Source organism: Bombina bombina, chromosome 8, assembly GCF_027579735.1.
Source record: "Bombina bombina isolate aBomBom1 chromosome 8, aBomBom1.pri, whole genome shotgun sequence".
NCBI lineage: Eukaryota > Metazoa > Chordata > Amphibia > Anura > Bombinatoridae > Bombina > Bombina bombina.
Window position 1 is genome coordinate 298,768,945 of NC_069506.1, and position 12,953 is coordinate 298,781,897.

Sequence of the window (12,953 nt, forward strand, 5' to 3'; positions counted from 1 at the left end):
ACAGTAACAGTAAACACCCCTAGGCACACTATACTGAGCTGCTACTGTGTCTCTCTGGGGTCCCTGCCCTCTCACACACACAGTAACAGTAACACCCCTAGGCACACTATACTGAGCTGCTACTGTGTCTATCAGGGGTCCCTGCCCTCTCACACACACAGTAACAGTAACACCCCTAGGCACACTATACTGAGCTGCTACTGTGTCTATCAGGGGTCTCTGCCCTCTCACACACACAGTAACAGTAAACACCCCTAGGCACACTATACTGAGCTGCTACTGTGTCTCTCTGGGGTCCCTGCCCTCTCACACACACAGTAACAGTAAACACCCCTAGGCACACTATACTGAGCTGCTACTGTGTCTCTCTGGGGTCTCTGCCCTCTCACAAACACAGTAACAGTAACACCCCTAGGCACACTATACTGAGCTGCTACTGTGTCTCTCTGGGGTCTCTGCCCTCTCACACACAGTAACACCCCTAGGCACACTATACTGAGCTGCTACTGTGTCTCTCAGGGGTCCCTGCCCTCTCTCACACACAGTAATAGTAACACCCCTAGGCACACTATACTGAGCTGCTGCTGTGTCTCACTGGGGTCTCTGCCCTCTCACACACACAGTAACAGTAAACACCCCTAGGCACACTATACTGAGCTGCTACTGTGTCTCTCTGGGGTCCCTGCCCTCTCTCACACACAGTAATAGTAACACCCCTAGGCACACTATACTGAGCTGCTGCTGTGTCTCTCTGTGGTCTCTGCCCTCTCTCACACACAGTAACACCCCTAGGCACACTATACTGAGCTGCTAATGTGTCTCTCTGGAGTCTCTGCCCTCTCACACACACAGTAACAGTAACACCCCTAGGCACACTATACTGAGCTGCTACTGTGTCTCTCTGGGGTCTCTGCCCTCTCTGACACACAGTAACAGTAACACCCCTAGGCACACTATACTGAGCTGCTACTGTGTCTCTCTGGGGTCTCTGCCCTCTCACACACACAGTAACAGTAAACACCCCTAGGCACACTATACTGAGCTGCTACTGTGTCTCTCTGGGGTCTCTGCCCTCTCACACACACAGTAACACCCCTGGGCACTATACTGAGCTGCTACTGTGTCTCTCTGGGGTCTCTGCCCTCTCACACACACAGTAACAGTAACACCCCTGGGCACTATACTGAGCTGCTACTGTGTCTCTCTGGGGTCTCTGCCCTCTCACACACAGTAACAGTAACACCCCTAGGCACACTATACTGAGCTGCTGCTGTGTCTCTCTGGGGTCTCTGCCCTCTCACACACACAGTAACACCCCTAGGCACACTATACTGAGCTGCTGCTGTGTCTCTCTGGGGTCTCTGCCCTCTCACACACAGAGCAACAGTAACACCCCTAGGCACACTATACTGAGCTGCTACTGTGTCTCTCTGGGGTCTCTGCCCTCTCACACACACAGTAACAGTAACACCCCTGGGCACTATACTGAGCTGCTGCTGTGTCTCTCTGGGGTCTCTGCCCTCTCACACACACAGTAACACCCCTAGGCACACTATACTGAGCTGCTGCTGTGTCTCTCTGGGGTCTCTGCCCTCTCACACACAGTAACACCCCTAGACACACTATACTGAGCTGCTACTGTGTCTTTCTGGGGTCTCTGCCCTCTCACGCACACAGTAACAGTAAACACCCCTAGGCACACTATACTGAGCTACTGCTGTGTCTCTCTGGGGTCTCTGCCCTCTCACACACAGTAACAGTAACACCGCTAGGCACACTATACTGAGCTGCTGCTGTGTCTCTCTGGGGTCTCTGCCCTCTCACACACACAGTAACAGTAACACCCCTAGGCACACTATACTGAGCTGCTACTGTGTCTCTCTGGGGTCTCTGCCCTCTCACACACACAGTAACAGTAACACCCCTGGGCACACTATACTGAGCTGCTACTGTGTCTCTCTGGGGTCTCTGCCCTCTCACACACAGTAACAGTAACACCCCAAGGCACACTATACTGAGCTGTTGCTGTGTCTCTCTGGGGTCTCTGCCCTCTCACACACACAGTAACACCCCTAGGCACACTATACTGAGCTGCTGCTGTGTCTCTCTGGGGTCTCTGCCCTCTCACACACAGTAACACCCCTAGGCACACTATACTGAGCTGCTACTGTGTCTCTCTGCCCTCTCACACACAGTAACACCCCTAGGCACACTATACTGAGCTGCTACTGTGTCTCTCTGGGGTCTCTGCCCTCTCACACACAGTAACAGTAACACCCCTAGGCACACTATACTGAGCTGCTACTGTGTCTCTCTGGGGTCTCTGCCCTCTCACACACACAGTAACAGTAAACACCCCTAGGCACACTATACTGAGCTGCTAATGTGTCTCTCTGGGGTCTCTGCCCTCTCACACACACAGTAACACCCCTAGGCACACTATACTGAGCTGCTACTGTGTCTCTCTGCCCTCTCACACACACAGTAACAGTAACACCCCTAGGCACACTATACTGAGCTGCTACTGTGTCTCTCTGGGGTCTCTGCCCTCTCACACACACAGTAACACCCCTAGGCACACTATACTGAGCTGCTACTGTGTCTCTCTGCCCTCTCACACACACAGTAACAGTAACACCCCTAGGCACACTATACTGAGCTGCTACTGTGTCTCTCTGGGGTCTCTGCCCTCTCACACACACAGTAACAGTAACACCCCTAGGCACACTATACTGAGCTGCTACTGTGTCTCTCTGGGGTCCCTGCCCTCTCACACACAGTAACACCCCTAGGCACACTATACTGAGCTGCTACTGTGTCTATCAGGGGTCTCTGCCCTCTCTCACACACAGTAACAGTAACACCCCTAGGCACACTATACTGAGCTGCTACTGTGTCTCTCTGGGGTCCCTGCCCTCTCACACACACAGTAACAGTAAACACCCCTAGGCACACTATACTGAGCTGCTACTGTGTCTCTCTGGGGTCTCTGCCCTCTCACACACAGTAACAGTAACACCCCAAGGCACACTATACTGAGCTGTTGCTGTGTCTCTCTGGGGTCTCTGCCCTCTCACACACACAGTAACACCCCTAGGCACACTATACTGAGCTGCTGCTGTGTCTCTCTGGGGTCTCTGCCCTCTCACACACAGTAACACCCCTAGGCACACTATACTGAGCTGCTACTGTGTCTCTCTGGGGTCTCTGCCCTCTCACACACAGTAACACCCCTAGGCACACTATACTGAGCTGCTACTGTGTCTCTCTGGGGTCTCTGCCCTCTCACACACAGTAACAGTAACACCCCTAGGCACACTATACTGAGCTGCTACTGTGTCTCTCTGGGGTCTCTGCCCTCTCACACACACAGTAACAGTAAACACCCCTAGGCACACTATACTGAGCTGCTAATGTGTCTCTCTGGGGTCTCTGCCCTCTCACACACACAGTAACACCCCTAGGCACACTATACTGAGCTGCTACTGTGTCTCTCTGCCCTCTCACACACACAGTAACAGTAACACCCCTAGGCACACTATACTGAGCTGCTACTGTGTCTCTCTGGGGTCTCTGCCCTCTCTCACACACAGTAACACCCCTAGGCACACTATACTGAGCTGCTACTGTGTCTCTCTGCCCTCTCACACACACAGTAACAGTAACACCCCTAGGCACACTATACTGAGCTGCTACTGTGTCTCTCTGGGGTCTCTGCCCTCTCACACACACAGTAACAGTAACACCCCTAGGCACACTATACTGAGCTGCTACTGTGTCTCTCTGGGGTCTCTGCCCTCTCTGACACACAGTAACAGTAACACCCCTAGGCACGCTATACTGAGCTGCTACTGTGTCTCTCTGGGGTCTCTGCCCTCTCTCACACACAGTAACAGTAAAACCCCTAGGCACACTATACTGAGCTGCTACTGTGTCTCTCTGGGGTCTCTGCCCTCTCACACACACAGTAACAGTAAACACCCCTAGGCACACTATACTGAGCTGCTGCTGTGTCTCTCTGGGGTCCCTGCCCTCTCACACACAGTAACACCCCTAGGCACACTATACTGAGCTGCTGCTGTGTCTCTCTGTGGTCTCTGCCCTCTCTCACACACAGTAACAGTAACACCCCTAGGCACACTATACTGAGCTGCTACTGTGTCTCTCTGGGGTCTCTGCCCTCTCACACACACAGTAACAGTAACACCCCTAGGCACACTATACTGAGCTGCTACTGTGTCTATCAGGGGTCTCTGCCCTCTCTCACACACAGTAACAGTAACACCCCTAGGCACACTATACTGAGCTGCTACTGTGTCTCTCTGGGGTCCCTGCCCTCTCACACACACAGTAACAGTAAACACCCCTAGGCACACTATACTGAGCTGCTACTGTGTCTCTCTGGGGTCTCTGCCCACTCACACACACAGTAACAGTAACACCCCTAGGCACACTATACTGAGCTGCTACTGTGTCTCTCTGGGGTCTCTGCCCTCTCACACACAGTAACACCCCTAGGCACACTATACTGAGCTGCTACTGTGTCTCTCTGGGGTCCCTGCCCTCTCTCACACACAGTAATAGTAACACCCCTAGGCACACTATACTGAGCTGCTGCTGTGTCTCTCTGGGGTCTCTGCCCTCTCACACACACAGTAACAGTAAACACCCCTAGGCACACTATACTGAGCTGCTACTGTGTCTCTCTGGGGTCCCTGCCCTCTCACACACACAGTAACACCCCTGGGCACACAGTACTGAGCTGCTACTGTGTCTCTCTGGGGTCTCTGCCCTCTCACACACAGTAACAGTAACACCGCTAGGCACACTATACTGAGCTGCTGCTGTGTCTCTCTGGGGTCTCTGCCCTCTCACACACACAGTAACACCCCTAGGCACACTATACTGAGCTGCTACTGTGTCTCTCTGGGGTCTCTGCCCTCTCACACACACAGTAACAGTAAACACCCCTAGGCACACTATACTGAGCTGCTACTGTGTCTCTCTGGGGTCTCTGCCCTCTCACACACACAGTAACACCCCTAGGCACACTATACTGAGCTGCTACTGTGTCTCTCTGCCCTCTCACACACACAGTAACAGTAACACCCTAGGCACACTATACTGAGCTGCTACTGTGTCTCTCTGGGGTCTCTGCCCTCTCACACACACAGTAACACCCCTAGACACAATATACTGAGCTGCTACTGTGTCTTTCTGGGGTCTCTGCCCTCTCACGCACAGTAACAGTAAACACCCCTAGGCACACTATACTGAGCTGCTGCTGTGTCTCTCTGGGGTCTCTGCCCTCTCACACACACAGTAACAGTAAACACCCCTAGGCACACTATACTGAGCTACTGCTGTGTCTCTCTGGGGTCTCTGCCCTCTCACACACAGTAACAGTAACACCCCTAGGCACACTATAATGAGCTGCTACTGTGTCTCTCTGGGGTCTCTGCCCTCTCACACACACAGTAACAGTAAACACCCCTAGGCACACTATACTGAGCTGCTACTGTGTCTCTCTGGGGTCTCTGCCCTCTCACACACACAGTAACACCCCTAGGCACACTATACTGAGCTGCTACTGTGTCTCTCTGCCCTCTCACACACACAGTAACAGTAACACCCCTAGGCACACTATACTGAGCTGCTACTGTGTCTCTCTGGGGTCTCTGCCCTCTCACACACACAGTAACACCCCTAGACACAATATACTGAGCTGCTACTGTGTCTTTCTGGGGTCTCTGCCCTCTCACGCACAGTAACAGTAAACACCCCTAGGCACACTATACTGAGCTGCTGCTGTGTCTCTCTGGGGTCTCTGCCCTCTCACACACACAGTAACAGTAAACACCCCTAGGCACACTATACTGAGCTACTGCTGTGTCTCTCTGGGGTCTCTGCCCTCTCACACACAGTAACAGTAACACCCCTAGGCACACTATAATGAGCTGCTACTGTGTCTCTCTGGGGTCTCTGCCCTCTCACACACACAGTAACAGTAACACCCCTGGGCACACTATACTGAGCTGCTACTGTGTCTCTCTGGGGTCTCTGCCCTCTCACACACAGTAACAGTAACACCCCAAGGCACACTATACTGAGCTGTTGCTGTGTCTCTCTGGGGTCTCTGCCCTCTCACACACACAGTAACACCCCTAGGCACACTATACTGAGCTGCTGCTGTGTCTCTCTGGGGTCTCTGCCCTCTCACACACAGTAACACCCCTAGGCACACTATACTGAGCTGCTACTGTGTCTCTCTGGGGTCTCTGCCCTCTCACACACAGTAACACCCCTAGGCACACTATACTGAGCTGCTACTGTGTCTCTCTGGGGTCTCTGCCCTCTCACACACAGTAACAGTAACACCCCTAGGCACACTATACTGAGCTGCTACTGTGTCTCTCTGGGGTCTCTGCCCTCTCACACACACAGTAACAGTAAACACCCCTAGGCACACTATACTGAGCTGCTAATGTGTCTCTCTGGGGTCTCTGCCCTCTCACACACACAGTAACACCCCTAGGCACACTATACTGAGCTGCTACTGTGTCTCTCTGCCCTCTCACACACACAGTAACAGTAACACCCCTAGGCACACTATACTGAGCTGCTACTGTGTCTCTCTGGGGTCTCTGCCCTCTCACACACACAGTAACACCCCTAGGCACACTATACTGAGCTGCTACTGTGTCTCTCTGCCCTCTCACACACACAGTAACAGTAACACCCCTAGGCACACTATACTGAGCTGCTACTGTGTCTCTCTGGGGTCTCTGCCCTCTCACACACACAGTAACAGTAACACCCCTAGGCACACTATACTGAGCTGCTACTGTGTCTCTCTGGGGTCTCTGCCCTCTCTGACACACAGTAACAGTAACACCCCTAGGCACGCTATACTGAGCTGCTACTGTGTCTCTCTGGGGTCTCTGCCCTCTCTCACACACAGTAACAGTAAAACCCCTAGGCACACTATACTGAGCTGCTACTGTGTCTCTCTGGGGTCTCTGCCCTCTCACACACACAGTAACAGTAAACACCCCTAGGCACACTATACTGAGCTGCTGCTGTGTCTCTCTGGGGTCCCTGCCCTCTCACACACAGTAACACCCCTAGGCACACTATACTGAGCTGCTGCTGTGTCTCTCTGTGGTCTCTGCCCTCTCTCACACACAGTAACAGTAACACCCCTAGGCACACTATACTGAGCTGCTACTGTGTCTCTCTGGGGTCTCTGCCCTCTCACACACACAGTAACAGTAACACCCCTAGGCACACTATACTGAGCTGCTACTGTGTCTATCAGGGGTCTCTGCCCTCTCTCACACACAGTAACAGTAACACCCCTAGGCACACTATACTGAGCTGCTACTGTGTCTCTCTGGGGTCCCTGCCCTCTCACACACACAGTAACAGTAAACACCCCTAGGCACACTATACTGAGCTGCTACTGTGTCTCTCTGGGGTCTCTGCCCTCTCACACACAGTAACAGTAACACCCCAAGGCACACTATACTGAGCTGTTACTGTGTCTCTCTGGGGTCTCTGCCCTCTCACACACACAGTAACACCCCTAGGCACACTATACTGAGCTGCTGCTGTGTCTCTCTGGGGTCTCTGCCCTCTCACACACAGTAACACCCCTAGGCACACTATACTGAGCTGCTACTGTGTCTCTCTGGGGTCTCTGCCCTCTCACACACAGTAACACCCCTAGGCACACTATACTGAGCTGCTACTGTGTCTCTCTGGGGTCTCTGCACTCTCACACACAGTAACAGTAACACCCCTAGGCACACTATACTGAGCTGCTACTGTGTCTCTCTGGGGTCTCTGCCCTCTCACACACACAGTAACAGTAAACACCCCTAGGCACACTATACTGAGCTGCTAATGTGTCTCTCTGGGGTCTCTGCCCTCTCACACACACAGTAACACCCCTAGGCACACTATACTGAGCTGCTACTGTGTCTCTCTGCCCTCTCACACACACAGTAACAGTAACACCCCTAGGCACACTATACTGAGCTGCTACTGTGTCTCTCTGGGGTCTCTGCCCTCTCACACACACAGTAACACCCCTAGGCACACTATACTGAGCTGCTACTGTGTCTCTCTGCCCTCTCACACACACAGTAACAGTAACACCCCTAGGCACACTATACTGAGCTGCTACTGTGTCTCTCTGGGGTCTCTGCCCTCTCACACACACAGTAACAGTAACACCCCTAGGCACACTATACTGAGCTGCTACTGTGTCTCTCTGGGGTCTCTGCCCTCTCTGACACACAGTAACAGTAACACCCCTAGGCACGCTATACTGAGCTGCTACTGTGTCTCTCTGGGGTCTCTGCCCTCTCTCACACACAGTAACAGTAAAACCCCTAGGCACACTATACTGAGCTGCTACTGTGTCTCTCTGGGGTCTCTGCCCTCTCACACACACAGTAACAGTAAACACCCCTAGGCACACTATACTGAGCTGCTGCTGTGTCTCTCTGGGGTCCCTGCCCTCTCACACACAGTAACACCCCTAGGCACACTATACTGAGCTGCTGCTGTGTCTCTCTGTGGTCTCTGCCCTCTCTCACACACAGTAACAGTAACACCCCTAGGCACACTATACTGAGCTGCTACTGTGTCTCTCTGGGGTCTCTGCCCTCTCACACACACAGTAACAGTAACACCCCTAGGCACACTATACTGAGCTGCTACTGTGTCTATCAGGGGTCTCTGCCCTCTCTCACACACAGTAACAGTAACACCCATAGGCACACTATACTGAGCTGCTACTGTGTCTCTCTGGGGTCCCTGCCCTCTCACACACACAGTAACAGTAAACACCCCTAGGCACACTATACTGAGCTGCTACTGTGTCTCTCTGGGGTCTCTGCCCACTCACACACACAGTAACAGTAACACCCCTAGGCACACTATACTGAGCTGCTACTGTGTCTCTCTGGGGTCTCTGCCCTCTCACACACAGTAACACCCCTAGGCACACTATACTGAGCTGCTACTGTGTCTCTCTGGGGTCCCTGCCCTCTCTCACACACAGTAATAGTAACACCCCTAGGCACACTATACTGAGCTGCTGCTGTGTCTCTCTGGGGTCTCTGCCCTCTCACACACACAGTAACAGTAAACACCCCTAGGCACACTATACTGAGCTGCTACTGTGTCTCTCTGAGGTCCCTGCCCTCTCACACACACAGTAACACCCCTGGGCACACAGTACTGAGCTGCTACTGTGTCTCTCTGGGGTCTCTGCTCTCTCACACACAGTAACAGTAACACCGCTAGGCACACTATACTGAGCTGCTGCTGTGTCTCTCTGGGGTCTCTGCCCTCTCACACACACAGTAACACCCCTAGGCACACTATACTGAGCTGCTACTGTGTCTCTCTGGGGTCTCTGCCCTCTCACACACACAGTAACAGTAAACACCCCTAGGCACACTATACTGAGCTGCTACTGTGTCTCTCTGGGGTCTCTGCCCTCTCACACACACAGTAACACCCCTAGGCACACTATACTGAGCTGCTACTGTGTCTCTCTGCCCTCTCACACACACAGTAACAGTAACACCCCTAGGCACACTATACTGAGCTGCTACTGTGTCTCTCTGGGGTCTCTGCCCTCTCACACACACAGTAACACCCCTAGACACAATATACTGAGCTGCTACTGTGTCTTTCTGGGGTCTCTGCCCTCTCACACACAGTAACAGTAAACACCCCTAGGCACACTATACTGAGCTGCTACTGTGTCTCTCTGGGGTCCCTGCCCTCTCACACACAGTAACACCCCTAGGCACACTATACTGAGCTGCTGCTGTGTCTCTCTGGGGTCTCTGACCTCTCTCACACACAGTAACACCCCTAGGCACACTATACTGAGCTGCTACTGTGTCTCTCTGGGGTCTCTGCCCTCTCACACACACAGTAACAGTAACACCCCTAGGCACACTATACTGAGCTGCTGCTGTGTCTCTCTGGGGTCTCTGCCCTCTCACACACACAGTAACAGTAACACCCCTAGGCACACTATACTGAGCTGCTACTGTGTCTCTCTGGGGTCTCTGCCCTCTCACACACACAGTAACAGTAACACCCCTAGGCACACTATACTGAGCTGCTACTGTGTCTCTCTGGGGTCTCTGCCCTCTCACACACAGTAACAGTAACACCCCAAGGCACACTATACTGAGCTGCTGCTGTGTCTCTCTGGGGTCTCTGCCCTCTCACACACACAGTAACACCCCTAGGCACACTATACTGAGCTGCTGCTGTGTCTCTCTGGGGTCTCTGCCCTCTCACACACAGTAACACCCCTAGGCACACTATACTGAGCTGCTACTGTGTCTCTCTGGGGTCTCTGCCCTCTCACACACAGTAACAGTAACACCCCTAGGCACACTATACTGAGCTGCTACTGTGTCTCTCTGGGGTCTCTGCCCTCTCACACACACAGTAACAGTAAACACCCCTAGGCACACTATACTGAGCTGCTACTGTGTCTCTCTGGGGTCTCTGCCCTCTCACACACACAGTAACACCCCTAGGCACACTATACTGAGCTGCTACTGTGTCTCTCTGCCCTCTCACACACACAGTAACAGTAACACCCCTAGGCACACTATACTGAGCTGCTACTGTGTCTCTCTGGGGTCTCTGCCCTCTCACACACACAGTAACACCCCTAGACACAATATACTGAGCTGCTACTGTGTCTTTCTGGGGTCTCTGCCCTCTCACGCACAGTAACAGTAAACACCCCTAGGCACACTATACTGAGCTGCTGCTGTGTCTCTCTGGGGTCTCTGCCCTCTCACACACACAGTAACAGTAAACACCCCTAGGCACACTATACTGAGCTACTGCTGTGTCTCTCTGGGGTCTCTGCCCTCTCACACACAGTAACAGTAACACCCCTAGGCACACTATAATGAGCTGCTACTGTGTCTCTCTGGGGTCTCTGCCCTCTCACACACACAGTAACAGTAAACACCCCTAGGCACACTATACTGAGCTGCTACTGTGTCTCTCTGGGGTATCTGCCCTCTCACACACACAGTAACAGTAAACACCCCTAGGCACACTATACTGAGCTGCTGCTGTGTCTCTCTGGGGTCTCTGCCCTCTCACACACACAGTAACACCCCTAGGCACACTATACTGAGCTGCTGCTGTGTCTCTCTGGGGTCTCTGCCCTCTCACACACACAGTAACAGTAACACCCCTAGACACACAATACTGAGCTGCTGCTTTGTCTCTCTGCCCTCTCACACAGACAGTAACAGTAAACACCCCTAGGCACACTATACTGAGCTACTGCTGTGTGTCTCTGGGGTCTCTGCCCTCTCACACACAGTAACACCCCTAGGCACACTATACTGAGCTGCTACTGTGTCTCTCTGGGGTCTCTGCCCTCTCACACACAGTAACAGTAACACCCCTAGGCACACTATACTGAGCTGCTACTGTGTCTCTCTGGGGTCTCTGCCCTCTCACACACACAGTAACAGTAAACACCCCTAGGCACACTATACTGAGCTGCTACTGTGTCTCTCTGGGGTCTCTGCTCTCTCTCACACACAGTAACAGTAAACACCCCTAGGCACACTATACTGAGCTGCTGCTGTGTCTCTCTGGGGTCTCTGCCCTCTCACACACACAGTAACAGTAACACCCCTAGACACACAGTACTGAGCTGCTGCTTTGTCTCTCTGCCCTCTCACACAGACAGTAACAGTAAACACCCCTAGGCACACTATACTGAGCTACTGCTGTGTGTCTCTGGGGTCTCTGCCCTCTCACACACAGTAACACCCCTAGGCACACTATACTGAGCTGCTACTGTGTCTCTCTGGGGTCTCTGCCCTCTCACACACAGTAACAGTAACACCCCTAGGCACACTATACTGAGCTGCTACTGTGTCTCTCTGGGGTCTCTGCCCTCTCACACACACAGTAACAGTAAACACCCCTAGGCACACTATACTGAGCTGCTGCTGTGTCTCTCTGGGGTCTCTGCCCTCTCACACACACAGTAACAGTAACACCCCTAGACACACAGTACTGAGCTGCTGCTTTGTCTCTCTGCCCTCTCACACAGACAGTAACAGTAAACACCCCTAGGCACACTATACTGAGCTACTGCTGTGTGTCTCTGGGGTCTCTGCCCTCTCACACACAGTAACACCCCTAGGCACACTATACTGAGCTGCTACTGTGTCTCTCTGGGGTCTCTGCCCTCTCACACACAGTAACAGTAACACCCCTAGGCACACTATACTGAGCTGCTACTGTGTCTCTCTGGGGTCTCTGCCCTCTCACACACACAGTAACAGTAAACACCCCTAGGCACACTATACTGAGCTGCTACTGTGTCTTTCTGGGGTCTCTGCCCTCTCACGCACAGTAACAGTAAACACCCCTAGGCACACTATACTGAGCTGCTGCTGTGTCTCTCTGGGGTCTCTGCCCTCTCACACACACAGTAACAGTAAACACCCCTAGGCACACTATACTGAGCTACTGCTGTGTCTCTCTGGGGTCTCTGCCCTCTCACACACAGTAACAGTAACACCCCTAGGCACACTATAATGAGCTGCTACTGTGTCTCTCTGGGGTCTCTGCCCTCTCACACACACAGTAACAGTAAACACCCCTAGGCACACTATACTGAGCTGCTACTGTGTCTCTCTGGGGTATCTGCCCTCTCACACACACAGTAACAGTAAACACCCCTAGGCACACTATACTGAGCTGCTACTGTGTCTCTCTGGGGTCTCTGCCCTCTCACACACACAGTAACACCCCTAGGCACACTATACTGAGCTGCTGCTGTGTCTCTCTGGGGTCTCTGCCCTCTCACACACACAGTAACAGTAACACCCCTAGACACACAGTACTGAGCTGCTGCTTTGTCTCTCTGC